Source organism: Nicotiana tabacum, chromosome 7, assembly GCF_000715075.1.
Source record: "Nicotiana tabacum cultivar K326 chromosome 7, ASM71507v2, whole genome shotgun sequence".
Taxonomy (NCBI): domain Eukaryota; kingdom Viridiplantae; phylum Streptophyta; class Magnoliopsida; order Solanales; family Solanaceae; genus Nicotiana; species Nicotiana tabacum.
In genome coordinates this window covers 130,662,246-130,673,907 of record NC_134086.1, presented here as the reverse complement: position 1 = coordinate 130,673,907, position 11,662 = coordinate 130,662,246, and positions in this window count along the sequence as shown.

Here is an 11,662-nt window from a genome sequence, read left to right as displayed (position 1 = left end):
GTGTCCATTTTGTGCATAGTTCTTTCACGCTAGTTTTAGTGACATGACATACATGCGGAAATTTTGGCCAGATCTTAGAAAACTGACTTAGTCTTGAATTGGATAAGTGAGAAAGAGACACTTTTGGAAGATGAATAAAGACATGGAACATTTGGAAAATAAGCATGAGCCAAGTTTACATGGAACCAAAGCAGTCATGCTCATGGAAGTTAAGGATCTCTACCTTTTGAATCATTTGAGAAGATCAGTCTTAAGGATAATCGGATGGGCTGAAGTCTGTTTAGTACTAAGAGATAGAAAGTATTTTCAATAGAAGGTGTATTCCAGACAACTTGAAATGGATCAGTTAGTGGCAAAATGCATCTTCTACATCAAGACAAAATCCTAGAAAAGTCACCCAAATTGACAAGGGTCATTCACAACGAGGAAAGTATTGCTCATACAGCTTTACACTGAAAAAGACCCAAGAAGTCACGCATGTTCATCAATGATGTGATCGTGAAAAAAATACTATAATTGGCGTTCTCGAGGCTGGGAGGTCCTTTTTCTGCTATCCAAACACTTTATACCCTTTTTTATCCCTTTTGAACCTGTGTTATTTTCTTTGACCACCCTCTTTTGGAATCAAGTTTAGAGTCAAGAGTAAAAAAAACATGAACTACGTTCGACCTGATTCCTTAAAAAATAAGGATACGTAGGCAGCCTCACGGTTCGGTCCAACCAAATAAGAATTCAAAAAAAAAAATCTAAAAAAATTCCCAATAGCTGAAACTGGGGCAGAGATTTTTATTTCACTTGTAAAAGAGTTGGTTCCAAGAGTTGTAAGTCCATAACCCCTCATTTTGAGTTTACTTTGAGCCTTCATGTCAGCCTTTCGTCCAACCCTATCCAAAAATCTTCCAAATAAAGACCTCCCGATATGCCTTCAAGAATGCCAAGAGAAGCATGCAATGAGCATCGGTTGTCATACGACATATAACACTGTCAAGTTACTCACAAAAAGTAAGAAAAAGAAAAAGAAAAAGGAAAAAAAATGAGAGAGTCTTACTAGTGAAAATCCTCATGGGCACAGTAAGGCGACGGTAAGTAGAGATGAATAAATGAGAGATGCTTGTTGGTGAAAATTCCTCGGGGCACCATTAATCGAAAGTGAGTCGTGAAGCTGATGTAAATGATTAGCATGGATAGGCCCAACTTCAAAGATCATAAAAATGGTAAAAGTGAAGATTGGATTAGTTTGATAGATTAGGCTGTTGAGTCCAAAATGCATGTTATGATCATTAAGGCTAGTTATTGAAAAAAAAAAAATTCTTCCTTCTGTCCTTCCAACATGGGCATTTCTTATTAATATTTGTTTCGTTGCGTCATTGTGTCCTTCACCCTGAGTCAGTCCTTCTCAAAACAAGCTAGAAAAGATTTCAAAATCTGCTACCAGCTTTTCAGTTGCACAAAGTGAATTTGGCCAGCACACTCAGTTGTTACTGTCAACATGCCTTGAGGATTCATGCAAAGGCTCCCCCTAAAGACTCTTGTCAGCCTACTTGGCGCAAGCAAAGATAACTGGTGATTCTCTCTGGCAGACAAATTGCTCAAAAGCAAGAAGTCATTCAAGATATCGGAAAAAGTCACCTAAGCAAAGATCTCCAATTGGGATAAGGCTGTTTGAGCTGCAAATACAAATGGTACTGGTGTGAAACAATCAGAGTTGGTGCAGAACAAAAGTCTTTTGAGACCGACTCAAGCTGATTGAGCAGAAGCCAAGCTGCCCAAGACTCAAGGCCACAAATCGACCACCATTTTTAAAACTGACAGATTTTTCTTTGTATGAAACAGGAACAAAGCAGTGCAAGGAAAGTGATTCAAAAAGAGAAAAAAAAACAAAAAAAAAGAGAGAAGAAAAAGAAAAGACGAGAAGAGCTGACAAAGGAAAGTTTTTCTCAAATCTTTGCCTTTATTTGTCTTGCTATTGTGCATAAAATCTTGCCATTGATCTTCACATTTTTTCTCCTAAGATAAAAAGTCCTAGTCTGATGGATTTTCCTCCGCATATAAATCTTAGTCTGATGAATCTTTCTCTTAAGATAGCAAACCTAGTCTGATGAATTTTCTCCTGGGATATAAATCTTAGTCTGACGAATCTTTCTCCTAAGATAACAAATTAGAAGACCTAGTCTGATGACTTTTCTCCTAGGATCAAAATCTTAGTCTGATGAATTTTTCTCCTAAGATAGAAGACCTAGTCTGATGAACTTTCTCCTGGGATCAAAATCTTAGTCTAATGAATCTTTCTCCTAAGATAAGAAAAGAGACCTAGTCTGATGAATTTTCTCCTAGGATCAAAATCTTAGTCTGATGAATCTTTCTCCTAAGATAGAAGAGCTAGTCTAATGAACTTTCTCCTAGGATCAAAATTTAGTCTGATGAATCTTTCTCCTAAGATAAGAAAAGAGACATAGTATGATGAATTTTCTCCTAGGATAGAAATATTAGTCTGATAAATCTTTCTCCTAAGATAGAAAACCTAGTCCGATGAATTTTTTCCTAGGATAATAATTTAAAAAAAAAGGAAGTCTGAATTTGAAAAAGGGGGGGGGGGGTCATTTTTTTAGTTTTCTTAAGATTATCAATGTTTAGTTTTCTGAAATCAGGGGGGCCCGCCTGGAGAATAGGGTCAGTTTTTACTTTAGTCAAGCTTAGTTTATAGTTTTTCGCAAGCTCAATCACGTTTAGAAGACGCACATCCTAGTCGAGTCATTAATTTTACTCTCATCATTGCATCCTTTATCAGCAACGCAAGTGATTTATAGTTTTGTTAACACTCACAGATATTCCCAATATCAAACTGGGGCAGGAAAATTTCTTTTGTTTTGTTTGTTTTGTTGTAATCAGGAGCCCACCTGGAGAACAAGGGAAGACAACTCAAGTTTCAAGGGAAAGCCATTTCGAAGGAAGACAACTCAAGTTTCAAGCAAAAGCAGTTTCGAAGGAAGACAACTCAAGTTTCAAGGGAAAGCAGTTTCAAAGGAAGACAACTCAAGTTTCAAGAGAAAGCAGTTTCGAAGGAAGATAGTTCAAGTTTCAAGGGAAAATGGTTCAAGGTGCAAGGGAAAATAGTGTCAAGTAACAAGAGAAGACGGTTAAAGTTCAGCAATTAGGCGCCCACCTGAAAAAAGGGAATTCAATTCAGAATGCAATTCAGGTCAGCAACAAAAGAAGCTCGCGTCAAGAATGCGAGTCAGCAGTCTAAGATGATCAACAGAAGTTAGTCACAATCCAGAATAAAAAGAAAAAAAAAGAAAGACAAGAAGTGAATCCAAATGCAGAAGTTAATGAAAGATGTGAGCTGCTCAAAACAGGGCTGAGGTCACAAGCTTTGCATGTCCCGTCTTTATTTGAAAAAGCTGAAGAATATTGAACCAACACCTACAGCTAACAAGCATCAAGATTCAGATCAGAGTCCGCATGAAGAACCAACTAAGACTCAAGATCAAGCTTCAGAAAACTCGTAGATAGGAATCTTGTAACTCGTAGCTGATAGGCTTAGTTAGTCTTTTTCATTTTTGATTTTGATGTAATAACGGGAACGTGGACCGGAACCTCGACGGCACCTCAATCGACTCTCCACCTCCGCATACTCCATCACCTCATTCACTTCTGAATGACCTGATTCTTTTATAGTCAAGGATATGTAGGCAGATTAAATACCAGGGCTCGGTCACATTCTCTTCCTTTCTCTTAGTTTTGGTCTCCCTAAATCAGGGTCGGGTCAAAAAACCTGTCTAGTCATTCTTTATCTGAAAACTCTTCGCGTTTCCAGTCAAAGAGGGGCAACTGTAGACATGTGATTTTTGACCCTTCCCAAGATTTTCCATAGTTTAGCACGTAATATTTAATCTAGGCCTAATATAGCTATTTAAACTAATTTCTACTCTTTTAATTTATTTTATTACAAGAAAAATCAAAATTACAAAAATTGTTCCATTAATATTTTGTAGTCATTTTTAGTCTTGAAAAAATACCAAAAAAATAGTTTTGTTTTAATGGTCAGTCTTATTTAAATAATTATTTTTACTTAAGTAGAGCTAATTAATATTTTTGATAATACTTTTAGTTAATTTAGCTAATTTTAAATATAGTTAGTCATAAAGGCCCAAGTTTCTAGCTCATTCCTTAAGCTCAATATCCAATACCTATTAAGCTAATCCTAGGGACCCTTCTAGACTCTTCTTTGGAACAAAAAATAAATAAAAAGACCCTAAGGACTTAACACAAAAAGACCTAGGGACTAATTGGCAAAATACACAAAATATAAACCTAGACTCTAGGACCTAGATATATAGGAGTAACACCTGAAATTTGAAAAAAGAGATCAGCCACAATAGACATACGCGGACCCCCCTCTCTGGATCTCATCTCTTTCAAACGACCCCCTGACTTCATCTTCTTCTTGACCCCTTCACCACCCACTCGCCGGAACACACACATACAGGCACAAGACAAAAAATCAAACATGGCCCTGACACTTCTTGAAGATCTATGCCGTCGCCGCTCTTTCTCGTCACCGGATTCGCCGGAGAAATCTAATATAGCCACTGCTCTCTATTCTCATCGTCTCCCCTTTCCTTTTGACTGTTATGATGGAGATGGATAGAAATACAGCGAGAACATCGCCTGAAAATACTCCATAACCATCGAGCATTCCAGTCCAAAGTCTAAGAATCGAGTCGAGGTGTCCGTTGTAGCCGAGTTCGAGGAGGTTTGGTCGAGTTTCTGTTGAGGTCTTGTACGTAGTTTTGTCGGTGTTTTAGCTTCAAAAGCTGTCAAGGAATCGAAGCTCTAATGCATCTATAAAAGGTTCTTTTGTTCTTATCTCATCTTATGACCATAGCTTGATGAATGTTGTTGATGGATCACCACTTCTCTGTTAGCATGATTTCACGTGTGATTTTATTTTGTTTATCAATTTTTGGTGTTATTGGATCATTGATGTTGGGTTGTTAAGAGGAATTGATTAGATTTCTATGGCTGGCCTCTAAAGTAGATCTTGTGTAAATGTGCAAATCGTTTCTTTCGTTCCTAAAGTCTGCTAGAGACTTGGTTCGTTATTCTACTTCTTGAATTATTTAAAATTGAATGTCTTCTTGGTAGTTTAAGAATGTTTAGTAACACATGTATGAATTCTTATTTTGCTCTTTAAGTGATCTCAATCTTATTCATCTTTATTCTGGGTTAATTTAATAGGTACTTGTGTTGGTTTCTTAAGTTAGGATACCATGTTTGTTCGTATAATCTAAGAATGAATTTTGATAAAGTAGAAAAATATAATAGCAAAAAAAACTGTGTGAGGGAATAATTATCATCTTCAAATTAGTTTTCGTTGAGGTCACGTGTAGTTGTGCCAAAATATAGAGATGGAACATTGCAATTTCTGATGCTTTTTTTTTTAATTCGAAATTTGATTAAGTTAAGTAACTCACGAACATCGCTATTATACTTTTAGGCATGCAATTAAATTATTACAACTACGGGTACGGTTCCCGTGGCGTGGTTGTGATACCTAATTAGATTAAAGTAGGAACATCTTTAGTTTGCCTTAGTGAAATACAACTCTTTTCTTTTAAAATAATTCGAGGCGTGCCATTTAGTTGAATTTTCATGGCCCTCGCAAAGTTGAAAGTGCGTAGTTGCTTTATGTGCGCTATTTAAAAATTACTTTCCTAAACTCGGGTGTGCATTTATGTGACCCAAATCCAAATCTCAACAACGTTAGATAAAGTGTGTCATGGACCGCGGGTGCATTTATGTGACGTGGTTCAAGACATATTTTTAATAACGTTGAAATCCTCCTAAAATATAATTAAATAAAAGCTGTTACAAAGTTTAAAATTGTACTATAGGCTAAAACATGTACTAAAATCAGATAATAGGCCAATTATAATAGTTGAGCGACCGTGCTAGATCCACGGAACTCGGGAATGCCTAATACCTTCTCTCGGGTTAACAAAATTCCTTACCCGAATTTCTGTGTTCGCGGACTGTCATACAGAGTCAATCTTTTCCCCGACTCGGGATTTGAACCGATGACTTGGGACACCATAAAATTATCCCAAGTGGCGACTCTGATTTTAATAAATAAATAATCCCGTTTTGATTGTTACTTTAAGTTGGAAAAAACTCCCTTATATACCCCTTCTTGGGGGTGTAGGTAAAAAGAAGGTGTGATAAATTCCATGAGCTATCTTTCAACTGATTTGAGTGTCTAGGTTACCGGCCTTAAGAGAAAGATTCTTTTTTATATTGAGAAATGATTTCATTCGCGCTAAAGCGGCAACTCCTGATCATACTAGAACCAAAGTGGTGTAGAGCTTTGAAACTTGAAAATGATTTATATACAAAAGTTGCAATTAATCTATTAGATTCTCGTTGGTAGGATAACATAGAAAAGTGATATATACACTATCATATTTAAATATTCTTTATACATGTATAGGCCAAAAAATATCTTTGATATGGACAAGCCACGTCAACACTATACTACCACGTGCTATCGGTGATGTCCCCACATAGACTGACCTCGGGGTGAAGTAGCCTTAAATCATTGAAGGATGTAGTCGAAGAGTCAATAAAGATCAAGGTCGCGACGTCACCATGGATCAAGGTCGAGGTCGAGCATCTTAGACAGGGTGATAACGACTAGTTTTATGATAGGAAGTAAAGGAGAATATTCTAGTGAATATTCTATGCACATGTACTACTAGGGTTTTCTAGAAAAATATTCCCTATAAATAGAAAGTGATACAATGATAGGGGATATGGAATATTGATTTGTAAAGAACATATTAACTTTATAGAGAGAATACAGTCATATTGCAAGTATACAAAAATAATATTTTTACCAAAATTCTTGTCGAGCATTTCCATCGTATCCAAGAACAACCCAAATGTTCAAAGGTTTAATCATTCATCATTGTCAGAAAGAATAACTATTGATTTCATTTCTTTTTGGGCGACTCACACGCTTTATTTACTTAAATGTTATTTATTACTATTTATTGCTATTTAATGCTATATTCCATCTTTTTGGGTCATTGAATATTGTTGTCATTGCTCATATTCATTACCATCTGGGCAGAATATACTAGTTATTTTATTTTGACACCGGTAGTTTTATCTTTTGGACATTATTTTTAACTAAGATTAACTCTTCTTTATACAAATCTAATTGGTTGAACCGAAATCTATATTTTTGGTCAAAACGTTTGACGTCGTCTGTGGGGATTTCTTAGTTAACTTTTTAGTTTCCTTAGATATACAGCTAACGTGTGTCACTAACTTCACAAATCCTAAGATTTATCCTATTTCTTTGCACGTACAAAAACCTATATGGAAGGTAACAAAGGAGAGAGAATTAAAGTAATAGGTGATTTCCCTAGCAACCTCATGAATGCTATCAACGAGAGCTGTAAAACTATAGGCAAGGACGTGACGCCCATTGTATCCCCTAGGCACGAGAGGTCGCCTCCTCCCCATTGTAGTATAAAAAAACCAACAAAAAATGGGCTTCCATGTCAACAGAAGAAGGGACGCCACCGATCGTGAAAAAGCTCCTCGAAGCATGGCTGACCGATGTGCTAGTAAGCGTTCTCAACAAGCCTGCTCTATGCACAACTATAGAGACCACAAGAGCTTGCACAATACAACGAGCATACGAACAGAGCGACCGACCAGACCCTCCAACTCCTACTCTAGGTATAAATCACAACATTACTAACAATGCTGGTGATAGCGCCCTCGCTGTTGTTCTAAATAGGATGGAGGAAATGGAGAATGAAAATAAAGCACTAAAAGATCAAATGAAAGAATACCAAGAATGAGTCGACAAGATAACGGGCGCTCCTAAGCTATTGCCAAAGAGGGACGTCGGCAGGTTCTTAGAATAGCCATACAACAAAGAATCAGCACCGTATACCATATAAAAAACCTTCAAAATGTCCCCCTACCTTAGGATATACGATGGAACGACTGATCCCAAAGATCATGTGACTCATTACGTCACCGCTGTGAAAGGCAATAACCTCACCAAGGAACAAGTGTCCTCTATTTTGCTGAAGAAGTTTGGCAAAACCCTTAATGAAGGGGTATTAACATGGTACTCACAACTACCTGCCCGCTCCATAGAAACTTTCAAGAAAATGGCTGATAAGTTCGTAATGGTACATGCCAGGGCCAGGAGGGCCGAAATGAGAGTAAATGACATTTCACTATCAGACAGTCCGTCGGAGAGGGATTGAGGGACTTCCTCGCCCGATTCAACAGGGTAAGGATGACTCTGTCAAACATGTCTGAGATGATGACAGTCGTGGTTTTCCAGAACGGGTTGAGTAGAGATGGCTTGAGAGCGACTAGAAAACTGTTGAGCCGATTGATGAAATATTCTCCAACCACTTGGGACGAAATCCATAATTCTTATTATGTCGTAGTCCGAGCAGATGAGGATGACCTCAACGAACCAATTCATCGGCTCATCTCGGTACAAGTCTAGTCCAAAAAAGAACGAAGAGACAACATCAGAAGGGATCACCTGGTCTCACGGCACAACAGGGAACGACACCGACCACACGTTAAGGCACCCGCCTCGCCCTCCCTCCACTATAAAGAAGGCCTATCTAGGCTAAGGACAGGGATTCACCTGAATGAGAGAGGTATGCCCCCATTATTATTTGCTCACAATTTTTGTGTGTCACCTACAGAAATAGTCTATGCTCTGGAGAAACTCAGAACGAAGGTAAAGTAGCCGCCAAAGATGAGGTCCGAGCACTAGAAAATCCAATGCCCTCTATGAGTTCCACTCGTAACGTGGGCACAAAACGAAAGATTGCATCACCATTAGGCAATAAGTTGTAAACATGTTGCGGTAGGGACACCTCAAAGAGCTGTTAAGTAAAAATGGGAGAAAGAACTTCGCTAGAGGACATGAGTACCAAGGTCCACCGAAGCTACTATCACCAGCTTGTACTATGAACATGATCATCGGCGGCAGTGAGGACGCCTATATCAATGACGTTAAGTTCACCACCACTCACAAACTCAAGCAATCTGTCACCTGCGAATGGTATGACGGACTCGCAAAAAGTATTATCTTCGATGAGTTAGATGCCGACGATTTGACTTTCCCTCATAATGATGCTCTCGTCATTACTTTGCACATTTTAGCTACTGATGTCAAACGTACATGGTGGAATATGAAAGTGGAGCATGCATTATCCACCCCCGAGTCCTCACCCAAATGAGACTCAAGGACAAGATAGTGTCGTGTTGCATCACGCTAACCAATTTTAATAATGCAGTTGAATGGACATTGGGAGAAATTACACTCCTCGTCTTAGCTGGCGGTGTGACGCTGGAGACAACATTCCACATCATGGACTAGGCCACCAAGTACAACGCCATAGAAGGACGGCTATGTATACATCCCATGAGATCCATCCCCTTCAGCGTATACCAAGTAATCAAATTCCCAATACTTTGAGGAATATTCAGCATATGTGGAGAACAATATACATCCTGGAAGTTCTACCGCATCACCTTAGACAATCCGACAAACCAACAACAAAGAGATAAGGAAAAAGAGTCATATCAATCAACAGGGACGAGGTCGATGCAAGAGGAGACTAGGGACGTCATCACAAATCTCGAAATGGTTGAGGATGCGGACTCAACCATAAAAGACCTTGACCCCGTTCAATTAGACCTCAATAACTCTAGTAAAAGGCCTACATCGGCTACAAACTTTGGGAACCAGGTATATTTAGTCAATTCTTAATAACTAATGCAAATTTGTTTGCCCCTCACAAGTTTCTTGGTGTGCTAAAAAGGACAACGACCTCGAGTGGACACCCGAGTGCATACAAGCTTTGCAAGAACCGAAGGCATATCTTTCATCACCACCCCTACTTTTAGAGACCGAACTTGGGGTACATCTCTTCGTCTATCTGGCTATCTCCAAAGTAGTAGTAAGCGCAAGCCTGATCAGAGAAAACAAAGGTACACAATCTCCTATCTATTACATTATCAAAACACTCATCATCACTAAGGTACCCACACCTCGAGAAACTAATATTGGAACTAGTCATAGCTTCACGAGAGCTTAGACCCTATTTCCAGTACCACCCTATCTCGGTCGTTACCACCTTCCCCCTGAGAGGCATTTTGCATAAACCTGAGCTATCGGGGAGGATGGCCAAATGGGCCATCGAGCTAAGCGAGCATGATATCACATATCAGCCTCGAATGACAATAAAATCGTAGGTGCTCGTTGACTTCATCGCATACTTCAATACAAAGATAATGCCTAAAGTCGAGAAGGAAGCTATCCAACTTTGTCTTCAAACATAAGACGATTGGGTCCTATATATCGATGGCACATCCAACACTTCCAGATACAGACTGGGACTCGTGCTTGAGGTCCCTACAGGAAAAGTAATTCGCCAATCCATAAGATGTCCATATTAGACTAAAAATGAGGCCGGGTATAAGGTCATAGTGGCAGGATTGAAGCTAGAACTCAAATACGGGGCGAAGCGATTGAAACTCCGTTGTGATTCCCAACTTGTGGTCAACTAAGTTACAGGGACTTTCCAAATCAAAGAACAAAGATTACAAAAATACCAAACCGAGATTTGTAAGTTGTTTCCTGAGTTCGACAACTGCCAATTCAACCAGATCTCGCGTGCATATATTGCTAAAGCAGATAGCCTCGTTAAATTAGCCGCAATTACCAAGAGCATCGCGACCGGAGATAAACGTGTAGTCCACCTCCTCAACTCGTCACTAGACCAAATCGAGGTAAGATTTGTAAGCCTAACTTGGGATTTGGCGTATTCGTATTATCGCCTATTTGAAGGACGACATACTCCTAAATGATAAAAAAGAAGCCAAAAAACTAAGAATGCAAGCAGTCAGATACAACCTCCTTCATAATAACTTGTACAAAGAGAACGTATGGTGGCCCTCTGGCGAAGTGTTTGGGTCCAAACCAAACCCAACGTGTTCTCGAGGAAGTCTATAAAGGCCACTGCGACGCTCATTCCGGTGATCGAGCACTCCTTAGGTGCCTCATACGGGATGGGTACTAATGGCCCACCATAAAAAAAGACGCCTTAGAATTTGTGAAGAAATGCGAACAATGCCAAAATACACCAAATGATTAACCAAGAAGGCAAACACCTCCACTCAATTACCTCCACGTGGTCGTTCATCAAATGAGGAATGGACATCGTGGTCCCCCTCCTAGAAGGCGAGGTAATGTACAATTCTTTTTGATTTTAACTGACTAATTCTCTAAATGGGTGGAAGCATGAGCGTTCGCCCAAATATAGGAACAAGAGGTAATCACCTTTATTTGGAGGAACATTATCTACCAATTTGGCCTACCTAAGAAGATCAGTACCCTAGTTCACGGGAAAGGAAATCGTCGAGTTCTTCAAGAAATGATATATCAGGGGATACTAATGACCCCGTATCACCCATCGGGTAACGGACAAGCAGAGTCCTCCAAGAAGTCCATATTAAACATCATGAAGAAAAAGCTCGAATATGCTAAGGGACTGTGACCGGAGATACTACCAGAAGTATTATGAGCGTATAAAGCTACCCCAAAGAC